The 21,291-nt window shown below is 54.2% G+C and overlaps 1 protein-coding gene across 14 annotated transcripts in view; it reads right to left on the reverse strand.

Annotated features, from left to right (window-relative positions):
- Window positions 1-21,291, reverse strand: part of SULF2 (sulfatase 2) — a 128,041-nt gene that overhangs the window by 93,581 nt on the left and 13,169 nt on the right. The window contains exons 1-2 of one of the 14 annotated variants that reach the window (XM_070588473.1): window positions 11,905-12,092; window positions 11,602-11,749 (exon numbers count right to left, since the gene is read on the reverse strand). The exons of 12 other annotated variants lie outside the window; for them this stretch is intronic. The gene's annotated coding sequence lies outside the window, so the exon portion shown is untranslated. Of the gene's footprint in view, window positions 1-11,601; window positions 11,750-11,904; window positions 12,093-14,373; window positions 14,585-21,291 lie in introns of those variants that run through there. One more of the 14 variants, XM_070588471.1, reaches the window with a different exon arrangement.

The following is a 21,291-nucleotide window of genomic DNA, read 5'->3' on the forward strand; positions in this document are numbered from 1 at the left end:
TTTAAGATGCAGCGTAAACAAAATGATAAAAGAGGAACCTGAGAGCTAAAAAGCTGAGGGAGAAGAGCTGTTGCATTCCACTGTGACCTCAGTCGCCCCCCGCGCCCGGGTCAGCGGGGGTCACAAGCAGAGGTGGGCGAAGGGAGGCAGCACAGCCACCTGGGCTCAGGCAGGTCTCGGACCGCGCCCTGCTCTTTGCTCTCTGCGGTCATTTTTCTACTCCTTGAGGAAATGAGCCTTCAAGTCCTGTCCAGATATAGACTTTTGGTCTCATTTATTTAAAACTAGAGAGCGAGCGAGCGAGCAGCTGCATTGAGAGGAAACCAAACTCGTCAGAGTTGGGAGTTGGGCTGAGTCATCGGCCCTGTGACCTTGAAGGAACCCCGCCCCCACCCCAGCCACAGGCCCCTGGTTCCGCAGAGGGGGATGTGCTGGCTGCGTCATCTCTCCCAGGACTGTGGGATTGCAACAGCTGCTGAAGGGGTCTCTCTGCCTCCCCCAGCCCTGCTACCATCCTCCCCTCTGTCCAGGGCAGCCAGAGGGATCTCCCTAAAATTCGAATCAGGTCCTATCACTCAGTGAGGCGCTCAGGGCACACAATTGAGGGGCAGTCACTCCCGGCTGTACAAGTGCAAGGCGCTCATCTCACCTCAGTCCCAGTGCTGTCCCTCATCTGTGCAGACCCTCCGCTGGCTCCTCAGGGCTCTGGGAACACAACGCAAACTCCCTACAGGGCCCACAGGCCCATGTGACCCAGCCCCTGCCCACCTCTCCCCCTTCCTCTCAATTACTCTCCAGCCCCACTGGCTTCTGTCTGTTGCTTGGACAAGTCAAGCTAGTTCCTGCCCCAGGTCCTTTGCACTTGCTCCTCCTTCTACCTAAAAGGGTCTTTTCCCAGATTTTATGTGCTGGGCTCATTCTCCTCTGCCAAGCCTTGGCACAAATGTCACCTCCTCAGAGAGGCCTGTCCTGATTGGCCCATCTAACGGGGTGCCCCCACCCCAGGCCCTCTCCAGATTTTACAAGCGGTTTTATTTCCCTCCTAATCCCTACCACAACCTGCAATTATCTTATTTATTGCCCAGTTCTCTCCACTGGAGGGTCAGCTCCCTAAGGGCAGGAAATGGGACCTTATTCACTAGGTCCCCAGCACCTAGTACCATGCCCGGTGCAGTCAGTGCCACATAAATATTCAGACAAACAAAGGAATGAGGATTTTGTTAAAGTCCTCTGAGTTGTGCAGGGTGAGGCACCCTGGGCTGGGCATGGCTGTGCCATAACCTGGGTCTGGATGCTCAGAAGCCTCCATCAGTGACACCCTCCCCCGTCACCCTCTGGGGGTCACCAAGGAGGGGTCGGCCACTCTAAGTTCTCTGGGGATGCTGTGGTGCAAAAGACCCCAAGAAGGGTCGGGCAGGGGGTGGGCCCTGCTCTTTGTCTGTCACTCCTGGTCCATTCTCCATCCCGCCGGGGTGCCAGAAAGCCGACCTCGGCATCTCTGCAACTTCCTGAGCGCTGGGGTCTCGCTGCTTCTCCCAGCGGAAGCCCTGCTGGGAGGCTGCAGGGCAGAGGCAGGCAGGAAACCAGCGTGTCCACTTGCCTCTGCTCCTCCCCAGCAGGCAGTGGCTCCCTATGCCTCTGTCTGTCCACGTCCGGCCACAGCTCCATAAGGCACCCCTCCCGGCTCCGGCTTCCCCCCTGTTCAGTGGGTACCTCTCCCTCCTCTTGGCCCTTCGAGGAGTAGCAATGGCTCCCCTCCGATGCTAGTTCTCGGGGCGACAGCATTCCTGGCGTGCTCCCTTACCCCCACGCCACCTCTGAAAATAGTCCCTTCAGTCAACTCTCCCCAGGGAGGCTGGGAGCGGGAGCAGGCTCCCCCCAGGGCTTCCCTCCGCGGGGATCTCCGACAGGACATCTGTGCAGGGAGGCGAGATGACAGTCACAGCATCAGAGGAGTTGACCTGGGAACCATGAGTTTCATGGGGCCGGAGGGCAAGCACCCACCTGCCCACCTGCTAAAAGACACATCTCTCAGCAGCCAGAGCCACGGCACCGACCACGTACTGAGTGCCTGCTTTGTGTCACGTGGTGTGATGCTTAAGACACGGACTATGGAGTTACTTGCTGGGTAACCCTGGGCAAGTAACGTCACACTTTGTGCCTCAGTTTCCTCATCTATAAAATGGGTGTGAAGGATTAAATGAGTTGACACAGAGCCCTGTGACTTAAGCCTGGCACACAGTATTAAGTGGAACACGGTTCACAGTGAGAACCATTATCAGATTGTTATTCCTATCCTGGGTGCTGCCTCGGGCCTCTCTCCACAGCATCCCCTTCAGTCCCCATGACAATGCTCTCACGCAGGTACGAGTATCGTCCCATCTTACAGCTGAGAACAACTGAGGCACAGTCACGTCCCCAGCCCACCTGGAGAAGAAACGGCAGAGATGGGGTGTGACCTCTGCTCTCCTGACTGCTCAACATGGACCAAGCGCCCTCATTTCAAAATAAAAACACAATACATGTTTTTGAAAAAGCAAACTTTCTATCCAAGGATAAATGGAAAATTGTCTCCCTTCTCTAGAACCAAAGCCAAAGAAAGCAGACTCTGCGTTCCTGCATCTAGCAGCATCTGGTCCATATTTCAGGCTCTCGGCGGAGCCCCGAGCTTGCTTGCACTTTCTCTTTTAGGGGAGATTGGCAGGTGTTGAGCGGAGTCAGAGCACGTCAGCACCACCCCGAGACTTCTGGCCGGAGGTAACGGGGGCTTCAGACGGCTGACAAGGGGACTCGCTCTAGACGTCTAACTGGTCCCCGAATTACCCCAAATCATGGGGTGGTCCTCAAATCATGCCATTTATCTGTCCACGTCCCCGTCAGGAAACACACCAGGATGCGTCGCGCTTTGCACTTGAACCAACGTGCCAACCAGTCCGTGAAAATGCACGCTCGTGTGCCCTCAGACAGACATGGAGCGACAACACAACAGCGAGAGAATTTCCAAGAGATGCCCTACAGACAGCGACTCTCTTATACCAGAAATAATAACAACGGATGCTCCCTGGGAGCCTGCGATGCCCCGGCCCTGCTCTAAGCATTTTACACACAGCAACTCGCTGACCTGCAGACCCACCCAGCGACATCATACCCACTTTATGGATGAGAAAGTGAAGGCACAGGGAGTTGGAAGCACTTTCTCATGATCACAAGGCTAAATCAAGGGCAGAGAGGGGGTTCAAACCCAGTCTGTCTGGAGTCAGCCTGCCCCCTCAGAACCTTCTGGAAGGAGATCTCTGGGCAAGTTCCTGAGAGGCTCCCAGCCTGTTTCCTCATTTGCCAAGGGAAGTAGCAGGTGGCCACATGCCCCCTGAGGGCCTTTGTGGCTCTGGGCCTGGGATGCGAGGTGCAGCGGAACTGGGAGCCCTGGGCCGGGTGGAGGTGGGGAACACGGTCAGCTGGACTCTGTTCCTGGGTCCCATGGTGGTCTTCTTAGCCCACCTGCTCCCGGGCAGCTGCAACCCGCCAGCCAGGATGCTCCTCCTCCAGATGGAAGTCAAAGCTCTGATTCCAGAGACCGGAGAATACCAGGAGCTAATTATTCCATCAGATCAAGTCATCCGTAGGTCAATTTCTGATGAGTTCCCCTGGCTCCCACTTCCCCTGGCCTCGTGCCACCCTCTCTCCAGATGCCGAAGAAATTAATTAAAAATGACACAGGGATTCTGCCTCCATTTTCTTCCTTCTTGGTCAAAGATTCAAAGTGGCCGACCCGAGAATCGGTGGATCCGTGCCGTACTAGCCGGCCGACACTGCCCACGTTCTATCCCGCCGACACCACCTCCCATGTCCTCCAAGATCCATCCGGCTCCTTCTCTTCGTCTTGCGTCTTCTCACAGACCTTGGCAAAGCCGTCACAGCCCAGGAAGACATCTCTGGAAACGCCCGATGTCCCGAGCGGTCAGAAACATCACTCCTGCATCTGGATTCATCGGCGCTCGGCAGAGAGGAGCGGGGACTTCCCGGCTCCTCACACCACAGCTTCGGGGAAACACCCGGGACCTCACCCAGGCCCGTCTGGAAAGACCCAGATGGCTGTTTTTCTCTGAGGATCCCCAAATCCAACAAGGGTAGCCGAGAGGAGTTTGGGCACAATCAGACAGCCAAAGGGGTGGGAGAAGAAGTGGCCAGAGGCAGAACAAGGCATTGATCCGCAGAGAAAACTCCCAAGGGAGGTGGGAAGAAAGGAGAGAGAGCTCTTGGCTGAGTCGGTAAATATCTTGAGTGTCTGTATGTCCCAAGCACTGTTGCAGGTGTCAGGATACAGATGTGGACAAAGCTGACACTCTAGTGGGGAAGACCCACAAAGAAATAAACCAGTAACTCTAGTTGTCAGAGGGGGTAAGTGGTGCTGGGGAGGGGGGAGATTTCTGTCTTAACCTCTGAAGGTGAGACCTGAGCAAAGACCTAAAGGAGGGGAGGAAAAGGCCACACAGCCATCCGGATGAAGGCTGCAGGCGGAGGGAGCAGCATCTGCAAAGGCCCTGGGGTGGGGACATGCCTGGCACCTGTGAGGAGCAGCACAGAGACTGTGTGGCTGGAGCCCAGTGGGCTGGGGTGAGTTCCCAGGTGTGGGTGGAGGCACTGACCCCCTTCTGCCCCTTCTGTGCAGTTTGAATGCGGGGTGAAACATGTGACCCAGGGGGAGCCAATCAGCACATCCCATCTCTCCAGCTCCAGTGATTGGCCCAGAGACAGACATGTGACCCAGGCCTGGCCAATGAGAGGGAGGGAAGACACTGTGTGGCCAGTTGTTGGGTAGAGTCCAGCCCTGCCCTCTGGGGCTCTGGCACTATGAGTTAGGATGCTCCATTTGCAGAGAGGAAGCCAAAGCATGGAGAGGTTCTAGAACTTGCTCAAGGTCATGACACTTGGGTACTGAATCCTGTCCCTCCTCATGCTTTCTGCTCTTCCCTGCGCCCTGGGAGGCTCACTTGGATGGACCACATCATGGGCTCTGTGCTCTCTGGCTCGTGGCTGCCTTTGGCCAAAGGGGACACTGCCAGGGAAAGGAAGGGTGGGAGGAGGGTGGGGTTGGGGTACTGCCCAGGTGCCCTCCCTGCCAGCTTGCCGGGAACTGACCACAGCCCTCTATCGCCCTGTGAGGGTCACAGCTCCTGTGGGTGGCCTTCTCTGTGTTCCAGCAGACGGTCCCTGCTGTCCCCAGCCCCAGGGATCGGTACGACTCATTTTCTTACACTCCGCTCCCACCTTGGGCAAGAGTACCACCTGTTTCCTGCATTGAGAAAGCAAGCAGACAGCATGGTTGAGGTTTGTGCTCAGACGTTCTGACCCCAGAGACCTCTCCTGACTCCTGCACTCGCCTGGAAACCAATGAATGATACAAGAGGCTGAGGTTAAATGTGCTGCACAAACAGGAAGAAGAACGGGAAAACTGCTGGTCTGGGGGCAGTCAGGGAGGGCTGCCTGGAGGAGTCCTTACAGAGTAAAGTTTGAGAAGCCTGAAAGGACCAAAGTTCTGAAGGCTCTGCCAGATTTGGGTAGACTCTGAGGAAGAGGGTGAAGGACAGGGTGTTTCAGGCAGGGGAAACAACGGCCGGAACAAGGAGCAGGCGACGGAGGAGTGGAAATGTGAGGCCCGGAATCTCACAAGCCCAGAAGTCGTCTAGACAGGGGATGACACACGCACATCTGTTAAACCTTACACTTGTCTGGCGTCTCCCTTCTTCTTGGCCACAGGCTTTTTCCAGCCTTCTCTCCTCCTCTCCAGGGCTGCCAGAGAAGCAACAGGAGATCCTGCAGCCTACAGGCCAGACCCTCCGTGGCTCCCCCACCCAGGTCCAGGGTGCCTGCTGGCTCTCTGTGCCTGTGCTCGGAATTCCAGCTGGAGGCAGAGAAGCACGCCAGCTCTCAAGAGCAGGACAGGGGACAAGAGAAGGGTCCTTCAGAGCAAGGAGCGAAAGATCAGGTTTCAAGACGAGGGCTCAGAATGGAAAGGAAATTAGGGCGTAAAGAGAAGGGCTCTAGAACCCAGTGGCCCATGTAACTAGTCACGTGACTAGAATTCTCGAGGGCCTACTATGTGCCAGCACAGTTCTCAGCACTGCAGATAAAGCAGTGAAAAGGAAGTCCCTGCCACCACGGGGCTCATGTTCTAAGGAGTCAACCTGTCAACAGCTGGAGTGGAAAGACTCCAGCTAAAGGTGAAAAGGTCAGAAAATAAGATAGGAGGTCACGGCAAACCACAGGTGAACTCTTAGAATGGGGCCATGGATTATAGTTAGAACTCAAAGAATGTTTAGAAACAATATATTCCAAGTCTTGGGAAGCTGAGCATCACAATGTTTGCAGGTCAAGTGGACAGGTGCCTGAGAGGCCATGTAATTCACATGCTCATACACCTGAGCATCCACGTGCCAGGTTCTGTTCCGTGATCAGTGAAAAAAACGGACACAAAGCTCTCCCCTCAAGGAGCTGACAGAGAGTGGAGACAGGCAGGCAGACAGACGGATACAGGCCAGCAGAAAATGCAGCAGCGAACAGGCTAGGGAGCCAGTGGAGCTGGGATCTGGAGCCAGACCGCCCGGGGTTCGATTCTTGGCTCCACTACTTACTACCTGTTGGGCAAGTCACCTAACCTCTTGTGGCCTCAGTGTCTTTATCTGGAAAGTGGGGCCAACAATAACACTTACAGAGCCGTGAGGATGAAATGGCTTAATGCCCGTGAAGCCTGTTCAGATCTGTATACAATAAGCGCCCAATAAACGTGGCTAGTGTTATGTTGGTTTGGGCCACCCGATGTTCTATACGTTTTCATTTGGGGGGCCTCTTCTCCCAGATGCTTTGTCCATAAGGTTCAAATTAGGCCCCAGCTTCAGCACTCCAAGGCTAGACCAAGGCGTCTGGACCTGAGCCAATCAGAGCCTTCCAAGCCCCCTGCCAATCACGGGCTCGACCAATCAGAGTAATCCAGGTGCTCTGGCCTCCCTGATTAGGTGGCTCTTTTTCAACCGGCTAACTGGTTCCCTGTCATTCCAGTGTGACGGCGGAGGAAGACTCTGACGCGCCACCTTGCCTTACGTGGAGTTGGCACGAAGCCAACACCCAGAAGCGAATAGGGTTGCGAAATGGAACTTACTCGGGTCTGACAACACTTGAGACCTGGATCCAGCTAAGCCCGAAGGAGGAGTTACCTGCAGGTGCTTTGTTTCAGGCACCAATGGTTTCCTCTTTCTCTTTCAAGTAGTTTGAGCTGTTTTCTTTCTTTTCAGGGCAACTTCCTCACTCTTGACTCTTTAGGGACATGAATCATATTCTCTTTTTTCCTTAGGTCACTCTGAGTTGCTTTCTCTGTCTCTTGCAACTGAATGAGCCGAACGGTAGGGCAGGCTGGAGGCAGTGTTGACTCAGATGTGTCCCAGCCACCTCCTGCCTGTGTTGAGAGTCCTGACGACCGGGCCTGCTAGCCCTCGGCCTGGGCCCGTGCCCAACTCTGCCCTATCGCAGGCAGACTTCCCTCATCCTTATCTGTCAACCAATCAAAGAAAGGTGGTGCGGAGAAGGGGAAGGGACGTGGGTGTGGGAGTCATGGATTCTGGTCCTGATCCAGCCTCAGTTTCCTCACCTGCCACGAAAAGCAGACCGTTCCCTGGGCACGGCCTTGAAGTTTGGGATGGGTGGGGTCCGACAGGGAACAGAAAGCCTGTGCTGGCCTCCCTCTGAGGCAGGCCCCCATCCAAGCTTCGTTCTCTCCACAGCACATGTCACAACTCGTGAGTCCTTTGTGCTCTCTTCCGTTTGGGTTCTTATTTTCCAGGGGGTCGTCTTTCCCATCAGATGCTCCTCCTGGGCCGGGGGCTGTCTCTTTTGAACTCCACAGCCCCACCTCTGGTGCGACCTGGGGGCTGACGTTTCCAGATGGTCCATGACTATTTACTGAGCACCTGCTGTGCACCAGGCCCCTTCAAAGAGCTGGGGATCCAGAAAGGAACCATGTTCCACAGATGAGACCCCAGAGTAGATTACAGGCACATGAGGTGATGAGTCCTAAGGACATGAAGCAGGAGAGGGAAGCTGGGAGTGCTGGTGTGGGGAAGGCTGCATCTTTAAATGGGGAATGACAGCCGGGCGGAGTCCTGAAGGAGCTGAAGGAACGTGACTTGTGGATATCCAGGGGAACAGTGTTCCAGGCACAGGGAAAAGCAAGTGTAAATGTCCCGGGTGTTCGAGGAGCACAAAGTGGGCAAGAATGGCCGGAGCGGAGCTGAGAGCAAGGGGGACCTGAAGAGTTCCAGCCCAGCAGTGCTGAGAGCGGAGGGAGGTTTCCACAGGATCCCTCTGGCTGCGTGTGGGGCACAGACTGCAGGGCATGAGGGTGGATGCAGGGAGGCCAGTGAGGCGACCGCCATGGACAGTGCTTGGACCAGAGAGGGGACAGCGAAGGGGTCAAAAGTGAGAATCTAGATATTGTTGAATGAATGAATGAATGAATGAATGTGGAATGGCGGGAAGGCCGGCCAAAGGCTCCAATTACCATTTCTATATAAGAATTTTCCTCCCAACTCAGTAGTGGGGTGAAATCTTTTTTTTAGGCTCAGGGACCCATGATCAGGGATCTGAACAGGACGCACCAGAAAGGGCTGCTCTCTGCTTTGGGGCGTCTGAGGCCCGAGCTGCAAAGGCTCCAGAAGTGGGGATGGAGTCATCGGTGGCTGCTGGCGGTTGGCTGGGACCTCAGGGGGGCCTCTCCATGTGGCCTGGGCTTCCTCACGCATGGTGGCCTCAGGGTGGGGTCTGATTGCTTGTGTGGCAGCTTAGGGCTCCGAAAAGGGAGTGCCCCCGGGATCACTCCCAGGGGTGGAGCTCCCTCATCTTTTCCGACTGAACCCCAGCATCACTTCCACCCTCCTATTGGTTACAAGGGATACACAAGCCTGGCCAGATTCATGGAGGGGACACCAGCAATACCCGACCTCTAGACAGAGTGATGAGTTCACACTGGAGATGCACATGCGGGTAACTTGTGACCATCCTGGAAAATGCAGTGGGCCCTGCCAGGTCACAGAGGCTTGGGCCTGGCAGGGGCCACATCACCCCTTATAGGAAGGGGCACTGGATCTGAGTCCCATTCAGCCTGTCTGGATCTGCCAAGCTTTGGAGTTCACGTCCACGCCCATTCCAGAGAGCCTGAGCCTCAGGAGGCCTTGGGGGCACCTGAAGGTTTCCTCGGCCCCAGTCCTGCTTCTCACAGGACCCAAAGGGCTGAATCAAGGGTGTCGGGTCCAGAGGGCTCTGAAGGGACCTCTTCTGAGGAAGGGCCTGCCCTGGATGTGAAAGCCGCAGCGAAGACTTCTCCTCTTGATTTCAGACAGCGGAGTTTCCCCAATTACGTCTGCACTGAAAACATTTCCTTATTCCCACTATTTTCAAAAAACTTCCCCAATTCTTGTTTTTAAGTAGGAAGGAAGCCACTTAAGAAACCCAGAAATGCAAACAGAAGTGTGGGATCTGATGGGGGGAACTGGCCCGAACGTCCCCTAGTCCTGCCCTCCGGCTGATGTGAGAAACCACACTCCCCAGGCCGCGCCCTCGGGCCCTAGGCGTTCAGGCCTCGTCGCCACCAAGGAGGGAGGCTGCCACCCCAGGCCCATCAGGTGGCCGCTGGCCTGTCTTTGGTGGGAGACTGAACCCGGGGGGATGCTAGGCATGGGCTCCAGGGCCGGACCAGGGAGGGACGATCACGACGTCCGGCTGGGCGTGAGAACTGCAGACAGCTCCCGACCTGCCAGAGCTCAGACCTGCCAGAACGCAGCCCAGGACAGCGCGGCTGCTCCACCTGGCCCAGAACCAACTGCTGTGGTTTCACAGGCAGCTCCCCAGGAAGTTTCTGGCAAGATGGGAGCTCCCAGGGCAGGGGCTTCTGGTGGGAGGCAAACGGTACATTCTGCTCCCAAAGGGGCGTGGTGACCAACCGTTCCCGGGGCGCTCTGTCCCATCCGTCGGGTCTCAGAAGCTCTGCTGGACTCTCATTCGTGCCAGATTTATCTTTCATTCACTGTCTTTCTATTCCAGTAAATTTACTGACAAAGGAAGTTTTCTCCCTCCGTGGGGAATGAGCACCACTCGCCCTGAACTGGGTCTCTCAACCTCGGCACCCTGACGTTAGGGGCTGGGTCACTCTGCGGTGGGGCTGTCTGAGCGCACAGGAGGTTGAACAGCATCCCTGGCCTCTACCCTCGGATGCAAGCGGCACCCCTCCCCACCCCAACTGTGACAATCAAAAATGTCTACAGACGTTGCCAAATGTGCCCTGGGGGGCAAAATCGCCCCCAGGGGAAAACTCCTGCCATAAATGGAGAGCAACACAGAGAATCAGACGCAATAACATTGCGATTAAATTCTTGCTCGCCAAGGGCGCTGAACCTTTTCTTCCAAGGGGAGCAGGCCTCCTGGCAGACCACAAAGGAGAGGTTCCTGGGTCTCTCTCCCTCATGACTCAGAGGCTTGAAAGAGAGCACGAGGAGACTCAGTGTCATTCACGGCCGTGCATGGACCCCTCAAACAAGGACCACTGGGTCCTGCCCACCGGGAACCACACCTCAGTCCATCCATGGGACTGCGTCGGCCGGAGTCCAGTGGGCTGGTGCAAGGCCTGGGCTCACAAGAAGTCTGGGTGTTGTTTGGTTCCTCTGGAGAGAGACATCTGTCTGCAGGTGTCTTTATCTAAAGCAGGGACACAAATGCAAATGCCTGCAGGGGCCAGGCAGGAGAGTTGAGTGAGTGATGTGGCCTGGACTCAGGGGGACAGGCAGGGGTGGGGACTGGACCCCAGTGGAGATGCCGTTTCCCAAGTGAGAACATTCCACACATTTTAAACATTGAGCAGGCCAAACAAAGGTCCTCTGGAGCTTGGCTGGGGCCCATTTGCAAACCTTCCAAGCTCTCTGATCTTTTCTGAGCACCTACTATGTGCCAGGTACTGTGTGGGGCGCTGGGAAATAGCAGTGGACACGGGGCAGGCCAGGCCTCTTTCCTTACAGAGCTGACATTCTGGTGTGGGAGACAGCTAATTAATAAGTGAAGATGAATTTCAGATGGTCTTAAGAGCTTTGAAGGAAATGATCAGGGTGACAGGATAGAGAATAAATCGGGGGAGGCTTCTAGGAGGAGGTGAGTTTCAGCTGAGACCAGAAGGTGGGTGAGAAGCCGGTCATGGGTGAAATGCTTTCTAAGCAAAGCAAAGAGCAAGTGCAAAGGCCCCGTGGTGAGAATGAGCTTGGTCGGTTTGAAGAACAGAATCCAGACCAGTATGGCAGCAGCGGGACGAAGAGAGACAGCCTGGCACAGGTGAGGCCGGACACCGCCTTCCCCAGCCCACACCTTCCAGGTAGGCCACACCTGCGGCCCTTCCTGGGTGGTTAGGGGAAATGAGGATCAGATAGAGACATTCCCACCTCTGTCCTTTGTTCTTTTGTTTGAGCTGTGGACAAAAGCTCCCCTAGCAGCAAGCGACCAAGTTATTTTTGCAAAAGGCCTTTGGCCAAAAACAATAAAGTCGGACCTGAACAGAGTCATTATTCACACCTGGTTGTGGGCTGGTTCTCCGTGGAGACTGCCTGGCTGGGACAGACGAGTCCAGTCACAGCTCTCTCCCCATTCTTTAACCCCACACTTTCTCGGTGCTCTTTCCCCCCACAGAACACGTATTTACGTTTCCAGAGATGGAAGTTTCCTTCAAGAAGAACATAAAAGGGATAAAAGGCTATTTTCACTGCCTGGTATTAATAATCCAATTATTTCTCCCTTTGCCACCCCGTCCACAGCCCCGTGCGCCATCCTCACCCATCTCGCCCCAGCTATTAGCAGATGAGTTTCTCATTAGCTCACCTTGGAAACGGCCTGACGCTTACAATTATTCGAGAAGCTTGTCCTCAGCGGCGGGGGAGGGAGCCTGAAGCAACTTTTACCCAAGAATCTGCTAAATTTAGAGATGCGAGTCGAGAGACTTTCGAATGACAGGTCCATTTCCAACCCTGGCGTGCTGTGTGCAATCTAATTAGTGGCTGGAAATAGACCTTTGAGTGGGAGGAAAGCCGGGGGTCAGAGGTGCTCTTCAAGCTCGGATCAGTTTCTCCGAATGGCGGTCTCCCCACCCCTGGGGGCCTCACTGTGTGTCACCAGGTGTGCTGTGTGTACAGGTGTACGGTGACCGGCAGGAGGGAGTGAGAGCTGGGCTGCCAGTGTCCACGACGGGGAGGGGTCTGGGGAGGCAGAGCCCCTCCGCTGTGCCTGCGGGTCCGTCAGCCCCGTGCATGCTCTCCCTTCCAGGAGTCAGTTCAAATCCCCCCCATCTTGGGGGTGAGGATGCCGAGGCAGGGCAGGATCCTGGGAGCTGGCTTTGCCCCATAAGATGAGGAGGCTCCCAGACCCCCAGCAGTGCCTGAACTATGGGGCCCCTGACCTGGCAGCTACACAGATTTGGGCATTCTACTTATACTAGATTTAAAAAAATTCATTCCTTCATTCATCCACCCACCCATCCGCCATTCACTCATTCATTTAAAGATGCTAACTGCTCATCTTGGGGCAGAGCCACTTCTTCAGGGGCCATGCAGAAGTTTCTAACTCGTTCTGTCTGTCTAGCATCTGGTCCCTCTCTTTTGACAATGGCACCCCAACTTCCTTTTGAGGATTCCATCTCCTCTGCCAAGATGCCCTACACTCTCCCACCATGTGACCAAGGGGTGATCATGTGACCAGAGGTGGCCAATGAGACTCTCAACTGGAGTGTCAAGCGCAGAAAAAAAAGCAGGTGTGTCCCTTGGGAGCCCTCCTCCAGGAGCTGCCAGCCACTCTTGCTCCTTGGTCCCTAGAATTTCCTAAGCCGAGCCTTAAGAAGGCCTGGCAGCTTTCATTTTTGCACTCAGAAGTCAGGTGACCCTGAGACCACCATACTGCGAGGAAGAGGAAGTGGCGGGGGAAGAGGCGGAGGATGGAGCCCTTCCGCGGATGCATCTGGTGGCCAGCACCGGCTGCCAGCCGTTTGACGGGAGCTATTCTGGACCTTGCAGCTGATACCACATGAAGCAGGAGAACCACCTGGCAGCCCACGGAGTCGTCACAAATAGAGTGTTGTTGCTTGAAGCCACTGAGCTGGGGGTGACCCGTTATGCAGGAGAGACACAAGCAAAGAACCGGAATGACACTGATCAGAGCCCATCCCTCCACCTGGAGTGTCACAGTGCCCTGCGATGAGTCTCCTGCGGCCGATGGCTTTAATCAGACGAAGACTTAGAGGAGAGCATCATTTGTTCATCCTCTCAGTCATTGTTTCAAACAGTCATCGGGCTGAGCGCTGACGGTCCAAAAATGAACAGGCTTAGGAGCTCCTGCTCTAGTGGGGCCGTCACTCACCGTGCCTCAGTTTCCTCAGTTACGAAATGCAGATGGTCACAGGCCCTGCTTAAAAGGGCTGTTGTGATGATTGAAGGCTTGGCAACGCACCCAACAGGTATGAGACTCACTATTATTATAAACCAAGTTGCAATGCATCATCCCTAGAAGTGTGGCCATCGGGTGTGAACAGTGTTGTAGCAGGGCACAAACTCAAGCGCCCCTGTGGCCAGGCAGGTGACACAATGCGTGAAGTGGGCCCAGGATAAGAAAAACCCACCCATCGCTTTCTCCCCAGCTCTCGTTTGACCGCTTTTGGTAGAGGTGCAAGAACAGAGAAATCCTGCTCCACAATGAGGAGAGCGGCAGGGCAGGCGCCACGATGCGTGGCAGATGGACGTGGCCACAACCTCAGACAATAGGGAATGGGAGGGACTGCGGCAAAGTGGAGAAGTGGAAATAGGACCCCAGTGTGGCCAGATGTGGCCCACACCTCCCTATTTCTTAGAAGCTGGAAACTCTAATTTTTAAAATGAGAAATCTCACAACTGTTAAAAAATCTGACAACTAACTTCTAAAAACGTTCAAAACAGTGTGCAGAACAAACAAAACATTTCTGAGTTGAATACGGGGCCCCCCCTGTGACGTCCTATTCTAGCACGATGACAGAGCAGGGAGCCTCTCTGAGCCTCACTCTCCTCGTCCGTAAAATGGGGACTAGAATATCCTTGTGCTACAGACAGAATGTTTGTGTCTCCCCCAAATTCACATGTTGGAACCTGAGCCCCAGTGTGAGGGCATCTGGAGGTGGGCCTTGGGGAGGGGACGAGGTCCTGAGAGTGGAGTCCTCAGGAACGGGATTAGCGCCCTTATGAAGGAGACCCCAGGAGCTCCCTTGCCCCCTCTGCCACGTGAGGGCACAGCCAGGAGGTGCCGTCCAGGGACCAGGAAGCGGGCTCTCACCAGACACGGAATCGGCCAGCACCCGGATCTTGGACCTCCCGCCTCCAGCACCGTGCGAGGTCAGCATCTGTGGTTGAAGCCGCCAGTCCACGGGGCTCGGTCCCAGCAGCCGGCACACACCGAGACGCCCTCATCGCAGTTGCTACGTGTTTGCCTGGGAGAGCGCTCAGAACACTGCCTGGTGTGCAGGCGGTCTCCGCAGACGCGAGCTGTCAGGAGCGCGGGGTGGGGAGAGCGGTGGGGGGCGGGTTCCGGTGCTGTAACCGCTCCTTTCAGGGGGCGATTTGTCTTTCCGAGGCCACATGGGGAAGTCTTCTACACAGAGCCCTCATAGGATGTCACGCCACCAATCTCGCAGATGAACCTCCACGTCCCAGCTGGCCTGAGACCGGTCAGAACCAGGGCATCCGCCAGCTCTTCTGCAGGGCCTGCTGTCCCGCTGTGGCCCAAGGAGGGTGAGCGCTCCTCTGCGAGCCACCTTAGCACAAACCCAGCTCCAGCGCTGGGCTGGGTGCCGAGGGGGCAGAGGGACCGGTGAGGGCGGGAAAGCCACCCCCTTATGCCCACCCTTGCTTGCTGCAGAGGACAAACAGGTCTGCCCCGCCCTGGCCGCAGTGAGCAGTTGCCTTGATCCCCAAACGCCAGATTCAGATCCACCAGTAGGGCTCCGAGCCTCCTTCCTTCCTTGACTCTTTCATCCAAAAAGGTTTGCTGAGCACTCAGAGCCAGGCCTTGTTCCAGGTGCTGGGACCCAGTGGAGAGAGATGGACAAGGGCCCTGCAACAGCGGGCTTACTTTTTAGGGAAAGGAGAGAGGACAGAGGACAAATGAGTAAGTTGAGATAATTCCAGAGAGTCCTCAGGGCTACAAACATAAAACAGGGTGCCTAGGCATCCTGATATTCTAAAGAGGTGACATTTGAGCTGAGAAGATCAGGAGGAGCCAGGCTTGCGACTCTATGGAGGAAGAGCACTGCAGGCAAAGGGAACAGCAAGTGCAAAGGTCCTGAGGTTGGAACGAGCTTTGATACCACCAAGGAACAGAGAGGAGGCCAGGGTGACTGGCTGCAATAAGCTTCGAGGAGCGTAGAGTGAGATGGGGCAGAGGCCAGGCGGTGGAGGGTGAAATGGCAATAGGAGCAGTCTGAACTTCATTAAAGGTGCGGTCGGCCCCTGGAGGGAGGGTTGCACTAGGGGAGCTGGCACCACCTGTGAGCCCTTTTGGGACTTTGCAGAAGTGCCTAGCAGACACCCCATCCAGTACCGTCTCTCCCTGCTTCAGAAGTCCTCAGTTCAGCTGTGCACAGGAATTACTGGGGGGCTGCAAAACATCCCGATGCCTGGGCCCCCCCCGGGTGCTGATTCCACTGGGCTGGGTGTGGCCTGCACACTGGGGTTTTTAGGAGCTGCCCCAAAGATTTTGTTAGGAACTTCTGCTGTACTCATAAGCATCTCCCTGTGCACAAGGGGACAAGCCCCACCTTGGCCTCCCAGGACAGGCTCAGGGCTGGGGCCTCCAGGCCAGTCCCTGAGGGCTGCTCCTTCCCTGAGACGGGCTCACTGGGGCCTAAAGGAGGAAGCGGGCGGGGTGAGGTGGAAGTGAGACACAGAGCAGCTCCCAGCTCAGGGAGCCACAGAATCGAGCTCTGAGCCCGGTTACGCCTCCAACTCGCCCCCGTCTCTCTGAGCTGCACCTTCCTCAACCGTGGGATGAGGGCAACAGCCTCTCTCATGGGCAGAGTGGCCAAAAAGATCACCAGGATGCTAGGTGCAAAAGCACTTCAAAAAGCTAACAAGTGGTGCAGTCACTACGGAAAACGGGATGGAGGTTCCACAAAAATTAAAAGTAGAAGTACCATATGATCCAGCAACTCCACTTGTGGGCGTGTATCCAGAGGAAACAGAATCACCATCTCAAAGATGCATTTGCACCCATGTCCACTGCAGCATCATTCACAACAGCCAAACCAGGGAAACTAAGTGCCCACTGACTGACGGGTGGATAAAGCAAACGTGGTCCATATTCAAGATGGAATATTATTCAGCCATAAAAAAGAAGGGACTCTCGCTATTTGCAACAACATGGATGGACCTTGAGGGCCTTATGCTGAGTGAAATAAGTCAGACAGAGAAAGACGAATACTGTTTGATCTCACTTATATCAGAGGTGGGGGCGGGCGAAATGCTGAAGGTGATCAAAAGGTACAAACTTCCAGTAATAAGATAAATAAGTCCGGGGGATGCACAGCATGGTGACTATAGTTAACGATACTGTCCTGTACATTTGAAAGTTGCTAAGAGAGTAGATCTTAAAAGTTCTCATGTCAAGAAAAAATAATCATAACTATGTGTAGTGATGGATCTGAACTAAACTTACTCTGGTAATCATTTCATAACGTATACACATGTCAAACCACTATGTTGTACGCCTAAATGTTATATGTTAGTTATATCTCAATAAAAAAGCTAAAAAAGATCTGCGAGGATGAGCAATAATAGCTATGACGGCAATAATGATGATACCTGCCTTTCTGAAGCAATCTCCGGGCGCCCACACACTGTTGTGCTGTTCCACAGTAACTCTAGGAGGAAGCCACTATGATTATCCCCCCTTCTTTTTTTTTAAGGAAGATTAGCCCTGAGCTAACATCTGCCACCAATCTTCCTCTTTTTGCTGAGGAAGACTGGCCCTGAGCTCACATCTGTGCCCATCTTCCTCTACTTTATATGTGGGACGCCTACCACAGCATGGCTTGACAAGCGGTGCCACGTCCGCACCCGGGATCTGAACTGGTGAACCCCAGGCCGCCGAAGTGGAATATGTGCACTTAACCACTGTACTACCGGGCCGGCCTGGATTATCCCCTTTTTAAAGAAGAGGAATCTGAGGCTCAGAGAGGTTAAGTGACTTGCCCAGCTCCACCCAGCTTCTGAGTGGCCAGGTTGGGACTTGAACCAGGAAGTCTGGTTCTAGAGTCCATGATCTTAACCACTACGACACACTGATTCTCAGACACATCCCTTAGTCCAATCTTCTATACCTTCTTCATCTCCTGCCCGGGTGGAAGCCACTGACACCTGGATCAAGGCAAGACCTCCTAACTCCACTCATTGGAGAGGCTGGTACATGCTAACCACATGGGTTTGTTTCATCGGCTGGACTAGGACATTTTAGGAACATGTCAACAAGGAGGGCGATGAGCAGAAAGAGGAGCTGGGGGACCACTCTGAGGCAGAAGCGGTGGGTGGCCCTCCTGATGGTCATTCCTCAGTCTACAGGATCAGCGTCATTCAGGAGGTGGGCCTTCCCTCATCCGGGCAATAATCCAGCGGAGTCTAAGCCCGTGGTTCTCCGAAGGGTGAAGTCGCCCCTCCAGGGGGTGTTCCCGGGAATTTGGTTGTCACTATGACTGGAGGATGCTGTCGGCGTCCAGTGGGGGCACAGGGGTGCTGGATCCCTGCAATGCCCCACACAGAGGAGAACCACCCCATTCCCAGCAGAACTGGCTCGTGTCCCACTGGACATTCACGTCGGTGCAAAAGGTTTTACGGTGACCTGACCTTAGACGTGAACTCCATTTCACATATAAACGCAAAAGACGCTCCGTGGGGTCCTACTCTACACTGAATTTCCCAGGAATGCGACCACTAAGTGCAGTGAGGAAAGATTGCAGTTTGTTGCATTTGGAAATTCTGGTAAATTGTTCATCATTTTGGAAAATCACATTGTTTAGGGCCATACCACTTGGGGTATTTGAGCTGCCAAAGCCACGCATCTGTGTCCCACTGCATCTGTAGCTGTCAGATTGACAGGACTCTGCATTAACACGAGCATCTGACTGCTTCATCATGTCGTCTTTTTTTTGGTGAGGAAGAGTGCTCCTGAGCTAACATCTGTGCCAGTCTTCCTTTATTTTGTACGTGGGATGCCGCCACAGCAGGCCTTGATAAGCGGTGTATGTCCATGCCCGGGATCTGAGCCTGCGAACCTGGGCCCCCAAAGTGGAGTGCACTGGACTTAACCACTATGCTACGGGGCCAGCCCCCTCATCATGTCTTCTAATGCAGCTGTGCCTAAGTATGTAGATGCTGCAATACAGACATTTAATTTTAAATCACTTTCCTTTTAGTTTTCCTTTAAATTACAGTCAGGATATTTTATTGATGAAAAAATGTGTAGATAGGTTATTTTATCCATGAATTTATTTCAGGTAAACCTGGCAAAATATTCGCTAGAAGAAGAAGGTGTCGAATCTGCTAATTTTGGGAACCACCGAGTAAGTTAAACATGAAAAGCCCATTTCTCTTTGCTAGTGTTTGGTTTAGAGGTGAGTACAAAACCCAACCCTGGGCCAATGAGGCATAAAGCGAAGTCTGCTGAGGTGAGGGTCCTCTTGGAAGGATTTTGCTCTCTGATTAAAAGAGACAGCAAGGAATCTGACTCTTTACTCCCCGTTTGTATGGGGATATGATGTCTGGAGCTGCAGGAGCCATCTTGAGACCATGAAGTTCTTTATTCCCCATTTGTACGGGGATATGATGCCTGGAGCTGCAGCAGCCATCTTGAGACCATGAAGTAACAAGGCCAAAGACATGATGAGGACAGAGGAACAGAGGGTAGGAAGCTTCTTGGCCTTTGATGACATTCCTGTACTGACAAGCTAGCCCCTGGACTCCCCACCTTTGGACCTTCATTATGCGAGGATTAAACGTTTCTCTTGTGGAAGCCACTCTCAGCCAGGAATTTTATTACTTGCAGTGAATGCATCTTGATTCACACTCAAATGATTAGGACTCCAAACCAAGAAGAATCCTAGTAGGTAGGCTTGCCTGTTCTCTGAAATATCCAGACCAATGGCCTGCATTCAGAAGTCTGTGCACAGCGTCTGTCTCTGGAGCAGGCCAGAAACACATGATTTTCACCAGAACGTAAACATCTCCCAAACTTCTGTGGGCTAACAGTTTTTTTCAATCTCTCTTAAAAAAAACTCCTCTTTTCTGGCCGCTGAGGTGGGTCAAGTCACCCACTGGGCCCCTGATCGAGAGCCAGTGAGAAAGGCTGTTGGCGGCATTCCTCCCTCAACACATCTGGCTTCCACCTGGCCAAACATGTCTGGGTACGGCTCAGGGGCCCCAGGGACGGCCCTGCCCGTCAACGCACACTCAGAAGCCCTGCTCATAACGACTCAGGGCCTGGAGGAGAATCTGTCTAAGTTCCAAGCAGGGCCCAGGTGTGCGACGCAGTGGGCCAGGCCTTTCATAAGACGAAGCTGCCTGTCAGAGGCCAGGGCCGCTGGGCAACAGGTATGTTGGAACCCTAAGAGAACCTGGCGAATTCAACACAGGGGTGGGCTCTGCTTAGAGAGAATGCCACGGAGTCTGCGTCTGGGCTGGAGGAGAAGCTCTGAAGACAACGCCAACAGCTGTTGTACCAAGGAGGCACCAGGCTGTCTGCGAGGCCCACGACCCCACACGACCTTCAGCGGCTTCCCAAGCACACCTGTTGCAGAGCGCTGCCTGTTTAGGCCTGTTTGCTCATCACCGAGCGAGTGAGCAGGAGATGGACACACGGGCAGGCTCAGCCTGGGCCTTCAGAATTTCTCAGGAGCGTCGTAAAGAGGTGAGCATATGGGATGGGCTAAAAATATCCATCAAATAGAGGCATGACGGAAACTGGGGGGAAGGAGGGAGAAAACCACACCAGAGAACAAAATACATTCTCCCTAGATGATCGCGTCCAGTCCCGTGGCTTAAAATAACAACAGTGCGCTGACGCCAGCCCCAACCAACTCCGGACATGTCTCTCCGGCACCCATGGAGCTCTCAGACACCCAGGGCGAGTGTCATCATAACCCCACCTTTCCACAAGGAAATTCTGGGTCATCCCTCCTCCCCCAAAACCTTTTCTCCCAGTCTTCCCCACTTAGGGACCACCCCACACCAGGCTGCCCAGTGCTCTGATTCCTCGGCACCGTGGATCTTGGGGACTTCATCATCTTTTGTTGTGGGGGCCGTCCTGTACATTGTAGGAGGTTTAGCAGCATCCCTGGCCTCTACCCACTGGATGCCAGGAGTTGTGACAACCAAAAATGCCCTTGACATTGCTAAGTGTCCCCGGGGGGGCCAAGTCGCCCTTAGCTGAGGACCACCGCTCTTCCCTTGCTCAGAACATGCAATCTTCCAGAAAGTTCCACCGGCTCTGTCTCCAAAATACATCTTTAACCTGCCCATTTCCCTCCATCTCCACTGACACAACATTATCCAGGCCAGCATCAGCTCTCACCAGGCTATCAGCACCCCCCATCTTCACATCCCAGGTTCCCTTGCAGCGGCCACTGAGAGCTTTTTTTTCTCTAAAGATTGGCACCTGAGCTAAAATATGTTACCAATCATCTTCTTTTTTTTTGCTGCTTCTTCTTCCCAAAGCCCCCCAGTACATAGTTGTATATTCTAGTTGTAGATGCTTCTAGTTGTGGCATGTGGGATGCCGCCTCAGCATGGCTTGATGAGCAGTGCTAGGGCTGCGCCCAGGATCCGAACCAGCAAAACCCTGGGCCACCAAAGCACAGTGTGCCAGCTTAACCACTCAGCCACGGGGCCAGCCCTCCACTGAGATCTTTTTAAAACACAAATCATGTTGTTCCTTAACACTCTCTGATGGTTTTCCATTTCATTTGAAACAACATCTAAATTTCTCACCAAGGTCCATATTTCTCACCACTGACCTCATCTTCCCCCTCCCCTGCTTATTCATGACCCTCCACCTCGCTGGATTTCTATTTGTGTTTAGAATGGGTGTCTTGGACAGACCATTCCTCTCCACTGCCAGGCCTTTGCACTGGCTGTTCCCTCTACCTAGAATGCTCTTCCCCGAGATCTTCCCAAGGCTGAGCTCATTCTCAAAATCCAGCTCACAGCT

Source organism: Equus przewalskii, chromosome 21 (genome assembly GCF_037783145.1).
Source record: "Equus przewalskii isolate Varuska chromosome 21, EquPr2, whole genome shotgun sequence".
NCBI classification, from domain to species: domain Eukaryota; kingdom Metazoa; phylum Chordata; class Mammalia; order Perissodactyla; family Equidae; genus Equus; species Equus przewalskii.